Source organism: Halictus rubicundus, chromosome 3 (genome assembly GCF_050948215.1).
Source record: "Halictus rubicundus isolate RS-2024b chromosome 3, iyHalRubi1_principal, whole genome shotgun sequence".
Lineage (NCBI taxonomy): Eukaryota > Metazoa > Arthropoda > Insecta > Hymenoptera > Halictidae > Halictus > Halictus rubicundus.
In genome coordinates, this window is record NC_135151.1 from 1,554,864 (window position 1) to 1,568,245 (window position 13,382).

General features: G+C 42.2%; 1 protein-coding gene across 5 annotated transcripts in view; it reads right to left on the reverse strand.

Annotated features, from left to right (window-relative positions):
• Positions 1-13,382, reverse strand: part of Gish (casein kinase I gish) — a 129,481-nt gene that overhangs the window by 29,596 nt on the left and 86,503 nt on the right. The window lies entirely within an intron of this gene.

The following is a 13,382-nucleotide window of genomic DNA, read 5'->3' on the forward strand; positions in this document are numbered from 1 at the left end:
CGCTGCTTGCTCTATTTTTCCCTCTATATCTTTCTCTCTTGTTTGCTTCGAACGATGGAGGTTTGGTAATGAGGAAATGTCTAGGGTGGAGAGGTTTAATTCAATCAAAATTTCATCTAAAGCGGCGCGCCTCAGTGCTCCAAACATTTGTCGCAGGAATTGTTTCTAAAAATCGCTCACCTTTTTTTTTAATGCTTTGATTCAGAGACCATAACTGTTATAACCAAAAAGAGAAAAAGTCTTGGAATAACAGGTATTTCATCGACTAAAATCGTATTGGTTATAAATAAGGATTATAAGTAACCAAACATTTTTTCTCTTGTTGGTAATTGTTATCGTCGAGAGAAGTTCATTTCGATCGCTCATAACAGTTATCGATGAAGGAAATTTGTAATAGTTATTATTATGTAAATAGTACAACTTTCAAATGGTAGACAATCAATTATATAATAAATTTTATATTCATAAAATGAATTGCTACAATCAAAATTTAATGTGCCAAACATGAGTTTTTCCAAATTTTCTACTGACAAATTACACCGCAAACCATCTAACGTTATGTAATTTTAGAGCAAAAAAGGTTCGTTCAATGCTAACCTGAGTTTCGGGCACAGCGTAAATCATGCACGCTAGTTTTGATAAATACGGGAGTCTATATTTCCGATTTTCCCAGTTGAAAAAATTTTGATAAATTTTTTGTCGATTCGTCTTGTTGTACGAAACCTTCTCAATGAATTACGCAGGCTTGCTCCATCCGAAAAAGAGCAGACAACTCAGTAATTAAATAAGCCACTCAAATGAATTTTCTCATCAATAATTATTACGAACACGTGGAAAGAAATTCGATCATCGATAACTGTTATGAGCGATCGCAATGAACTTCTCTCATTGATAAATGTTATGAGTAATCGAAATAAACTTCTCCCATTGATAACTGTCATGAGCGATCGAAGTGAACTTCAAACAAAACTCGAAACAGTTTTTCTTGATCGATAACAGTTATCGAGGAGGATCCAATTTTTTGGACACTAATAACTGTGATTTGTAACCAAAAAGTATAAAAATCGATATTTTTTAATCATTTTGTTCTTGGAATTTTTTTTCTTTATATTTTGTGTAGATTATCTTAAATTTCAATAATACTCAACTTTTTATTAATGATTTTTATCGTAGAAAGTTTTAGAACAACTGTTATTTTTGGTCCCTGCTTTGATCGTCCTGGTGCAAGTGTCTATGAGTAGACTGCGGATCTTTATGCAGAAATTTTTCTCCTTCTTTAATAACATCGGACAGCTGAAAATAATACAATTAAATTCTTCCAATCTTTCTACTCAGAAAACTGTTTTCAAGATCGTTGGATAGATTTATGAAAATCTTCAAACGAAGAAAGATTGGGAATTAAAAACGTGTTTGTCGACTCTTCGAGGGACGTTCGCAAAGTTCTTCTTCTTCAGTTCCTCTCTATTTATCTTCCGAGCATCGTATCTACGGCGAAGTTTTCCTAGAATCATTTATCATCCTTGATTCATCCTCTCTGTCGAAAGATTTCCACTTTTGACTAAAAACGCTTCTACCGAGATCGCTGGATAGATTAATGACAAATTTGTGAAGGTAGGATTGAGAATTAAAAATGCATTTGGCCGTTCTTCGAGGTCGCGAAGTTTCTCGTTTTCAATTCTCAAGAACTTCTTCCAACATCCATGGATGAACCGATGATAAGTTTTCAAAGAAGCAAAACAAATGTTTAATTTGTCAGCTTTTTAACACGTTGAACGCCACACGTCAACCATATGTGGCTGGCGGAATTATTTGTGCAGGTTTTAAAATGAATTTTTACGTTGATATATTCATTGTACTAAACTTAATTAGTATCTGTAACATGCAAGAAAGTTGGAGGATTACTCAGTATCGTACATTTAATTTTTTGCAATTTTTATTTCATTAAATAACTGACTTTGATTTTATGGAATTTTTGGGGTTTCTAGTTTGGCGTTCAAAGTGTTAAGGAACACTCGTAAAGCGTTTCTCTTTCACTCCTGAAAATCCGTGAGAGGAGAAAGAATAAGTTCTTAATTTTCTCGAAAGGACGTTCACTAACAAGGGAACATATTCAAGTGCGAATTTCCGATTTTGATGAAACTTATGTGACATATAGTTCTTTGAAAAATATTTGACACGTATTTTTTTTTATCGGCAACCATCCACTTTGAAGGGGTGAAAACAGCCCTCAAAGTTGGGGGTCAAAACCATATTTTTTGAAATACCTCGGAAACCAGAGGTCGAAAAAATTTGAATTTTTTTTTAAATTGTGTGTTTTTCAATGAGAAATGTAGTCGCGCAAGAAAAATTTAACAAAAGTCTTTTGTTTAAACAATATATTGAAAATTTGATTTTTTTTTGCAGTTTCTCTTATTTATTGTTAGTTCATTTTAATGTAAACTTGGGTGTGTGATCTTTGATCAAAATTAGGGTTTACATGTTTCAGGATTTTTTTTTTTTTTGCCATTTAACAATAATTATGCATTATGGAAGATAGTCTTGCATCTGCCGTGCGTAGGAAGGAATTGTGGCTTGTTTTATCGAAATATAAGTATTTACTATAAACGTGTATAGTATTTTAAACAATACCACTGGGTTATGTGTCGTTTATTGTTTTATTAGTAGCTAAAGAAGGTGGCGCAGGTAGCAGCGTGACGCGGTGCTAATTACCGCGGCGGAGTAAGGGTACCGACTTTTATAGCCAATTCGCCTGTGAATTTCTGCAATCGTTGGGCCTTCGGTCAAAATATCCCTGCAGCCTTTTTAAACTGTGAATCCTCGAACCTGGAGTTTCCCTCGTCATTTATGGTAGCTCTAAAAAGAGCTGATTTTGAAAGAAGTGCTGTCCACAAAGATTATTCTACATAATTCTGGCAATATTGATGTCCTGTGATTGTTGGGCCTTCGGTCAAAATATCCCTGCAGCCTTTTTAAACTATGAATCCTCGAACCTGGAGTTTCCCTCGTCATTTATGGTAGCTCTGAAAAGAGCTGGTGCCAATGCCGCACATCAGTTTTACCTCGGTTATATACAGCATTTAAGAAGGACCCAAATATTTTCAAACAATTCCATTGGTTGTTAGAGTGAGAGAGGGGGAAACGTAAAACAGTCTTCAGAATGTATAAATATGGGCACTTTGCTGTATGTGCTATTAGTCTTTCTGCATTACGGTTTGTAAAGCAACGTACATATCAAGAAGTTAAGGCTACTTCTTTCGGATTTTTAAAACGGTGCCACATATATCAAATAATTTCTGGCAATAATAAAGTTCGAACATTATATTAATTTTGCTTTTGCTTATTGTTTATTTGTATTGTTAGATTCGTTTTTACAAACATGAAGGTCAATCCGGTGAACGTTATAAATATTTTGATGGCAACATATAGCAGTAACAATAACGAGGGAACACCCACGAATGGAAAGGAAATTGAACTGGCAAACATAATTATAGACCTGATTAATAGCTACAGAGAAGCAGGGTACATGAATTTCGAAACGCAACAGGAATTAATATTCGATGACCTAACAGACGAACCGACTTCATTTAATGTTCCCGAAGATGAAGAAGATTTGGAATCAGCGTCAACATCTAAACCGTCGTCTTCAAGTTCTCCAGACGAGAGTCCAGAAGAAATAGAATTTGGAGGCATTGATTTAGATTATAAGAAGAAAGCTGTAGATTTTTGGAAGAGTGGAAGAAAAAGACCACTAAACTTCGAAACTGTGAAGAACAAATACAAGAAATTGAAGAGAAAATCAGATTTATACAGATGGGAAGAGCAAATTAATACAGGCGGATCTCGTTACGATAAACTTACAGCAATTGCACATGCTACACTTGAAAAATTTATTGTAGCGAGAAATAATAAAATTTTGGTACACGACGTAGATTTGAGACGGTGGGCAATGCACGAAAATTTATCAATAAATTTAGAAGGATTCCAGGCATCGTCCTTTTGGTTGTGGAAGTTTAAAGAAAACTATAATATAGTATCGAGAAAAACGACGAAACTCGTTACCCGCCATCATACTAACCATTTAACAGATTTGACCGCAGCAGCAGAAGATTTTGTGCATCATGTGAAAGGGTATTTTGAAAATTATGGCGCAAGCAATATTTTCAACAGTGATCAAAGTGGGTTCCAGTTGGAATTGCACTCTGGTCGAACACTTTCACACAAAGGTGAAAAAGAAACGGGTGCTCTTGTCCAATCGATATCTTCAACAACGCACAGCTACACTATCCAGCCCACAATTTCAGCTGACGGACAGTTGCTATCGCCATTATATATTGTTTTGAAAGAAGTCAAAGGGCAGTTAGGACCTCGTGTACGAAGAAGTGTGTTCACGGCACCTAATGTACATATTGAAGCTTCCACATCGGGAAAACTAACGAAGGAGTTATTTAGAACGTGGTTGATTGAAGTATTTCTCCCATCTGCTCCAGAAAATTCTGTTTTACTTCTTGACTCGTGGAATGGATACAACGACGAGATCATACGTAACGCCCTGCCAGAAGACAAACAATTAGAGGTATTGACGATACCAAAAAATACGACGCCATTAATCCAACCACTTGACGTGTATGGATTCCGCATTTGGAAGAATTTTGCAAGAAAACTTTCCGATCTTGCAATATTGTTAAATATTGATTTTAATCTACACGCAAGAAATAATATTATTAAATTACAGTCATTAATCCACAACCAATTATCAGCTGCGCGTTATAAACGGCTGTTTCAATATGCTTGGTTCCGCAGTGGATATATAGAAGAACGGCCAGGAGAATTTGAAAATCCCGTAGAGTTCTGCTTTACAAAATTAGATGGTTTAACGTGTTTCCATTGTTCAAATGTAGTCGTACTGAAATGTTCTTGGTGCAAAGAACATTTATGTTTTTCTCATTTTATCATCGAGTATCATTATTGCCAGAATTATGTAGAATAATCTTTGTGGACACCACTTCTTTCAAAATCAGCTCTTCTCAGAGCTACCATAAATGACGAGGGAAACTCCAGGTTCGAGGATTCATAGTTTAAAAAGGCTGCAGGGATATTTTGACCGAAGGCCCAACAATCACAGGACATCAATATTGCCAGAATTATGTAGAATAATCTTTGTGGACAGCACTTCTTTCAAAATCAGCTCTTTTTAGAGCTACCATAAATGACGAGGGAAACTCCAGGTTCGAGGATTCACAGTTTAAAAAGGCTGCAGGGATATTTTGACCGAAGGCCCAACGATTGCAGAAATTCACAGGCGAATTGGCTATAAAAGTCGGTACCCTTACTCCGCCGCGGTAATTAGCACCGCGTCACGCTGCTACCTGCGCCACCTTCTTTAGCTACTAATAAAACAATAAACGACACATAACCCAGTGGTATTGTTTAAAATACTATACACGTTTATAGTAAATACTTATATTTCGATAAAACAAGCCACAATTCCTTCCTACGCACGGCAGATGCAAGACTATCTTCCATAATGCATAATTATTGTTAAATGGCAAAAAAAAAAAAAATCCTGAAACATGTAAACCCTAATTTTGATCAAAGATCACACACCCAAGTTTACATTAAAATGAACTAACAATAAATAAGAGAAACTGCAAAAAAAAATCAAATTTTCAATATATTGTTTAAACAAAAGACTTTTGTTAAATTTTTCTTGCGCGACTACATTTCTCATTGAAAAACACACAATTTAAAAAAAAATTCAAATTTTTTCGACCTCTGGTTTCCGAGGTATTTCAAAAAATATGGTTTTGACCCCCAACTTTGAGGGCTGTTTTCACCCCTTCAAAGTGGATGGTTGCCGATAAAAAAAAATACGTGTCAAATATTTTTCAAAGAACTATATGTCACATAAGTTTCATCAAAATCGGAAATTCGCACTTGAATATGTTCCCTTGTAAGTTCTCTTTCACACCTGGCCTATTTATCTTTTTCGGGTCGCGTCTACGGCGAGGTTTACCTGCGAAACCGAATTGAATCGGTGCTAACGAAGACGAATTGCACTCGAAGACGGACGCGCGCGCCTGCGGCACTCGTTGCGCGTGGATATCTGGAACATCGAGGAACGTTCGGGCGAACTTTCGTTTCGTAATTCCGCATTCACAATGGAAGGCCATCGCGAGGTCAACGATATGCGCCGTGCCGGAGGATAATTCAGGATAACGACGGGGGAAAGGGGCACGAAAAACTTGGCCAAAAACTTGGCCGGCCACAAGTAACTTCGATTAAAACGTTCCTCGTTAATTGTCTGCTCTTCACGAACATCCTCTTATTAACGAGCTAGTTCTTCTAGGTAAGAATGCACGATTTTGTTCGACTGTTTTATGGAACTAAGAAATATCAAGCACAACGGGGTCGTTGAAACTGTAGAGGGGACTGTAGAGGGGACTGTAGAGGTGTTAAACAATTTGTTTTTCTTAAAATTTGATGCGTGTGTGTGTGTGTGTTTTAATCGTTCTATGAAACAAGAATTAGGAGCAAGTTCAGTCCTCATGAAGTACTTTACATTACCTTAATATTTTGCTTTTCATTACATTAATATTTCTATTCGATCGTTACCCGACACTTTCAATGTTCACAGATCCAGTTCTATCGATCAACGGAGTAATTATTGCATATTTTTTTAGCGTACCGGCGGGGGTTAAAAGGGTTTCTTGACCCAGGTGGGATTCGGGGGTGCAGCACGCGTGAACATGCAGCAGCTGCATCGGCGTTATACATTCGCCGGCGGAGAATTGCATCGATCGCCGGCTCTTCCGCCTCCATAGATCCCCATCAGCATGCAAAATATCACAGCGTGGAGGTTGCGGGCTGCGCCGCGTCGGCGCCAGAAATCGCGTGTGTAATTCCGTGTAATTTCCTCGTGACGATTACCAATATTCCAGAACACGCCGTCGACGTTATTGGAAAAGCATATTCAATCTCGTAGGAAGTATTATCGCCTAAGGTCCGGCCGTTTTTCTTTCTGTTTCCATTCTCTCCCGAAACGTTCCTCGTTATCGGTCATGGTGGGATCTAACGGAGAAAAGTCAGAGGAAAAATCGAATCTGGACCTTTGACGCGATTTTCCTGGGACCATTGATTATTCGAGATTCATTTAATCCATCGCGGTTTTATTTAATAATTTGTGACCCTTTGCGGAGGAAGATTTGTTAAAGTATTAACCCTTAGCACTCGAACGGCGACTGTAAGGCGCCACTAGAAATTGCTGTATCGTTATTCAAAATATTTTTTACATCATTAAATTTATTTGTATTTAATAAATTACTAAACATTTCAGTATTTTATGAGTAAATTGCTCCATTTTCGTATGTATAACACGACAAAATAATGTATTGAACGGAAGTATTCTAGGTCGGAAGAAATGTTTCGTTTTCGAGTTAAAATAGCTTCGAGTGCAAAGGGTTAATAGTAGAACCACCGAGCAGTAACACGTTCGTTACCCTTTATAGTTGCAATATTCTAGTAAATGCAACAATGTGTCATCTTGTAAAATATGTGACAAGATAATGTCGAAGACAAGGAATGTCGCAGACGTCTTTTTCACGGTTCCAAGAGCGATAAAGACGACACTTTGGTCGCCGCGACAACGATTACGCAAACCAGGATCCCTGTTTCGCCGAAAGCGCGATCGGCGCCGATCGAAAGTATAAGTGCACATTCCTCTGCATTCACTTGCACCGCGCGTGTGGCGCAAAAGACACAGCTGAGCAAGCCTGAACCAGATCCGCGGATGACTCGGACCTCTTGTACCGGCGAAGGTCGTTGACTCCGCCGCGCAATTAGTCACTGCTTTCGCGTAATTAATGCGTCATTTCGCGGCCGGGCCTGTGATTTTCCGATACCGATATGTACCGCAGTTTCGATCCTCCATTGTTCGAGTATAAATCCTCGGATCGAACCGTTGTTTCATCATCCGCTATTCGAAGATCTTTCTTTGAATCCTGCTTAGAAGTTAGCTTAGAAATCTCGATCTCCTAAATCGGTCAAGACAAATACGTGAGAATACATGAGTTAAAACTCTATTTTTGCTGTGCTCAAAGTTTTTATCTAAACGATAAATCAGCTACGATGGTTCTCGCAATAAATTTCTGAATACAGTGATTCTCGATATATGTCAACGACACGGGTCTTGCCAGCGTCATGTATCGTCCAGGAGACATAACCGAGCGTCCGAGGCCCCTCACAGGGTGTATATCCTGCGGTAGTGGGGATAATTCCGCGACATTTATCATTCAGGTCTTGGCGACATATGGTATATAGAGAAATCACTTTCATCGCGAATCCCTTTCTTCGGGTTCTACTTAGAAACTAGTGCAGTTGGGAACAGGTCTGGATTAGATTAGGATAAAATCGTCATCATCTCGATCTCCTAAATCGTCCAGGATAGATACGCGGCGTTTGAATGCGCCATATTAAAATTCGATGGAGAATACAATATTTCCTTTATCGCCGGGCACGAAGTTTTTGTCTGAACGATAAATCGGCCGCGGGATGGTCCTTCTCGCAATAAATTTCAGAATAGCGATTCCGCGGAACGAATGCGAACGACACGCCGCGTCGCTCCGCCCGTAACCCCGTTTATTTGAACTTTCTCCATCGATCCGGCCGGCAATCGAGATTCTCTTTTTCCCGGCGGCTAATCTCGCGAGCCTCCATTATCCTCGTCGCGACGCGACGGTAAGGCAAGCCTTGTGCTCGCGCGCGTTTAAAAGCGTCGACTTCGCCTTTGTTTATCGCACACTCCGCGCAATTAAGCTGGCCGTTTTCTTGCTCCCGTTCAAGAAAACCGGCGACGGAGGCGGCTATATCCAATCCGTCGTACGGTTTCCCTCGTACGCAACGAGTTTGTCGACGAGTGCTCGGGACACTTGTTTCAACGACGGTCGCATTGTATCCGCGGGCAAGAATTTAATGAGATCGGTCACGGATTGGACTAAGCATTCGATCGGTTCCCGTGAAACGCCACCTTTCGTCGAAAACGGCCTTTTCGATCGATTTGTTTGCGAACTTGGCTTGTCTGCCGTTTTCATGGGAATCGGTTCTCGGCTGACTCGCAGGATACCGCCCGTGGTTTTATTTTCGAGGGTTTACCGATCGGTGCGGTTTTGTTTTCGCAAATTAAGGACCGGAAAGCCGGCTTTCGAAGGGACCACGCCCGCTTGGCCGCGACCGCCTACCTGAGAATGATCTGACCCCGTAGATCCTCCACGCGGATTAGTGTTTCGCAGGAATTCAAATCGGTGTCTCGGTTCTGAGCAGAATACGATGCGAAGGCTCTTCGAGTAGGTCACTATTTATGCGCACCCACCAATTTTTGCCATACATCCATCAAATCCGGAGTCTAACTATATGTTATCATAGTACAATATTCTTTTACCAAATCAGACGCAAAAGTCAAAACATCGCGAAGAAGAAAGACACGACGACTTCACTTTCATGAATCACCAACACGATTGATTGTTCTACCAAATCGCAATAGAAATGTAATAATATGATCGACGTTGCTATAGAATAAACTACGTCGAGCAGAGTGCATTGTGGCCGATCAAATATTCGACCAGCAGAATCCCCGGCGAAAACAAGAAAATAAAAGACCAACGGTCCATTGTCTCGCCACTCGGTTAGATCTCGCGAGCCTAGCGATGTAAAAGCCGAAACATCCGTTCCCATTTGGTAGAGCGAAGAAAAGCCAATTCCAGCGAGGATCGAACAAGTGATCAAACATTTCGTAGCGGCGCGCGAACCAAGATAAATCATCCGTCGTGGTGCACAAACGAAGAGCAACAGAAAGCGGCGTGTCTCGGGTTTCACCGTTCCTAAGGATAAAGGATTTGGAAATCGCGGCTAGGATCTATCTCTCGCGTCTCGCCGGCTACCGGCGCGCGGCGTGCGGATTTTATCCGTGGCCGGTATCCGTTGGGCGGGTACAACCTGTCCTACCGGTGCAAACGAGACTGGCGGCGAGCAAAAATCGCGGCGACAAGCTGGAAGTAAATCGGCCCGACGTTGCACCGTGCTATAGAAAACCGTGGGGCACCAGGATCGTGCTGGAGCATGATAGCTGTGATTGTTGCAGCGAAATGGACGAGAAACTGTCGACGACAAAATCTGTAATTACAAACGTAGACAGAAAGTGAGGACTTTATGCATTTATGACAAAAACATTATTATACTATTAGAACACTATTATACTATTTCCAACTCATTGACATTATTCAAGAAAGAAAGAATCTTCTGTATGGAGATTTTTCACACTCGTCGATGACAATTTTTATTTTCCACAAAGTTCCGCAGACTATTGATAACTGTCAATTAGACTAGCTCGGAATAGCTAGGGTACAGTAGCTTCGTTGAATGTCGGGGTCAATAAAAGCCTTATCAGGACACTTGGTATAGAAAAGCGAACAAAATCACGCCTTCTCGAGGAAATTTCTACAGCAGGAGCAACAAAACCACGATTTTTAAAGCACTATATACAGGAAGCAAACAGACCACGCCCCGTCAAGAGACTCTGCATAGAGAGAATAACGAAACTACGGGTACCAGAGTACTCTACATTGAAAGAACTACAAAACGCCCCTCAGAGCACTCTACCAAGCAAAAGCAACAAGACTACGCCCTTGAAGGGCATCTTGCACAGAGAGAAGGAACACCACGCCCACTAAAGTACTATACACATGAAGTGCTAAAACAACGCTCACTCAAGGACATTCTATATGGAAAGGACAACAAAACCACGCCCCTCAAAGCACTCTACCAAGCAAAAGTAACAAGACCACGCCCTTGAAGGGCATCTTGCACAGAGAGAAGAAACACCACGCCCACTAAAGCACTCTACACATGAAGTGCTGAAACAACACTCACTCAAGGACATTCTACATGGAAAGGGCAACAAAACCATGCCCCTTGGAGCACTCTACCAAGCAAAAGCAACAAGACCACGCCCTTGAAGGGCATCTTGCACAGAGAGAGCAAACGCCACGCCCACTAAAGTACTATACACATCAAGTGCTAAAACAACGCTCACTCAAGGACATTCTACATGGAAAGGGCAACAAAACCACGCCTCTTGGAGCACTCAATAGAAAGGGCAATGAAACCACGCCCACCAGGAGGCTCTGTACAAAACGTACAGGACAGATTAGTCTTTCATCTTTTTCCTTAAAGCAATTTGGTCTGAAATAGGCTCGCTGACAATCAGCCAAATTAATTACATTTTTACAGTCGTAAGACCCTTTCCAACAAAATTGTGATCCATTCTATCAGGATAGGCTCGTTTCACCGGGAAACTGTCTTCGTTCACTGCGACCAAAAATTCCCGAAGTTTCTGTAACTCGCAAACAGTGACGTCTCGAAAGTGATACGGTAAGTTCGAAAGGCCGCTGGCGATCGTTTCGATCGCGTATTCAGAACGTGACACCGGTTGTGCCTGCCGGTTGTTCCGTCGACGAGAAGAGGAACACGGGCGCGTAACAAACGCCGGGGTCGGCTCGGTTCGGCTCGGCTCGGCTCGGTTTGGCTCCGTATGTATATCGTACCGATTATATAAAAGAAAAGGATACCCCGAGTGGTAAAAGTGGGTCAGAGCGTCGACTAGCGCCTAATACGCCTCGCGTGTACACGCTTCCTCGTGCGACCGTTGGCCGCGTGCAACGTCCTCGTTTTCAAAAGGATTCGGTGCGCGCCGATGATAAATCACGCTCGTGCGAAACGACATCGTATTCGCGGATTGAAATCGCACGAGGAGACGAGAAGGAGGAGGAGGAGGAGGAGGAGGATGGGGGGAGGGTTGCGCGCCGCTTGATTTCGAGTTTCAGGCCGAGCGTGTTTCCAGGAGAATCGATACGAGCAACCAGCAACCCCCCTCCCCCAAGTCCCGCCGGTAGTCGGGCAGGGTGGTAACGCTATTTCAAAGCGCGACACGAAAGTGTAATAATAACAACGCGACAGATTTCAAGCGGTTTGACGATCTACCCGCCGAGTTAACACGTTATCTCGCTGGTTGAACGCCGTGCTGTTGACTCTTAGGCGAGATTAGCGCCGAGAGCTTGGAGTAATCGTGTTTGTCCGTGTTTGAACGAAACGTTTGGCAGCAGTCTCAGTACGCTTCGATAAGGATGTTGAACGTGTTTGGAGATACTGAACTTGACCGTTTGAACGTGTTTGGAGATACTGTAACTCTCTTGGGCGTCGCAGAGGTGGTAAAATAGCAAGACCGATTTTCGTGTCCAAGGAATGTTTGAAATCGTTTGAACTCGATCAAGTGTAAAAATGCTTGTACTGGGTGGTAAGAGACGTTGGATGTTTGAGAGTGTTTGATCGGACGAAATCGTCGATGATGATGTCGGTCGAGGTATGATTGACGTTCTCGTGGGTACTTGCAGGGATCTGCGCCGGGTCGCAACAGCGTGGTTTGACCAGGTATGGCTCGGTATGACGCGGTGTGTGTCTAGGTGGGCCGGTATCGGGCCGGCGGATCGCTCGAGATAATTAAGAGCCGCCGAACGGACGACGGTCTCGAGAAACCGGATGACCAACAGCGGAACGAGCGGTGCCGGGGTCTGCGGAGGGCGACGGGCAAACGTGGAAGTAGGCGGTGAAAGGGAAAATTATGTTCTAGCGTGACTCGAGACAGGCCACAGAGAGATGCACGTGCCACGGGCACATTCGACTTTCCAGCCGCCCGATAACCTCGACGGAACCGGGCGGCGGGAGATCGTGCCCGTTCCGGGATACCAGGGCGAACCTAGTAGGCAGCGGATGGTTGGAGGTAGGTGGATATAGGTGGACATAGGTGGGCAGAAACAGAAAGAGAAAGAGAGATAGAAAACAGGTTGGAGGTGGAGACACGGTGCAGACGATGCAGCCAGAACGCGGTGAAAAATGTTTCAGGCTTGGAATTTTCTACAATGGTGCATCGCAACATGCAGGACTCTCTTTAGAACGCGCGTCCTAGTTCGCGTTGTTTCTAAGTTGTAGTCATCGTTCGTATTTTCATATAACTTTTTTTCTATTTTTCTCGACAAACAGCAAAGGTATTGCAGATTTGTAAGTTTTCGGATAACCGCAGAATAATTCATATTCTGTACAGTCTGAATTTTTTCCTTTGAGAAAAAGGACTGTTCGGCCACACCGAATAAAAAGTGGGCCGCACAGGGTTGCGCCGGGAACGCGGCCCGGCGTTCTCGGCGTCGCGTCGGGAAAAGAAAGGAAAGGAAGGAAAGGAAAGGAAAGGAAAAACGGTTTCCCAGGGTCCACGTGTCGAGAAGTGGTGGCGGGTAGACGCTTTTAACCCTCTAACCTAGTCGGGGCAGGCTTCTCGTAGA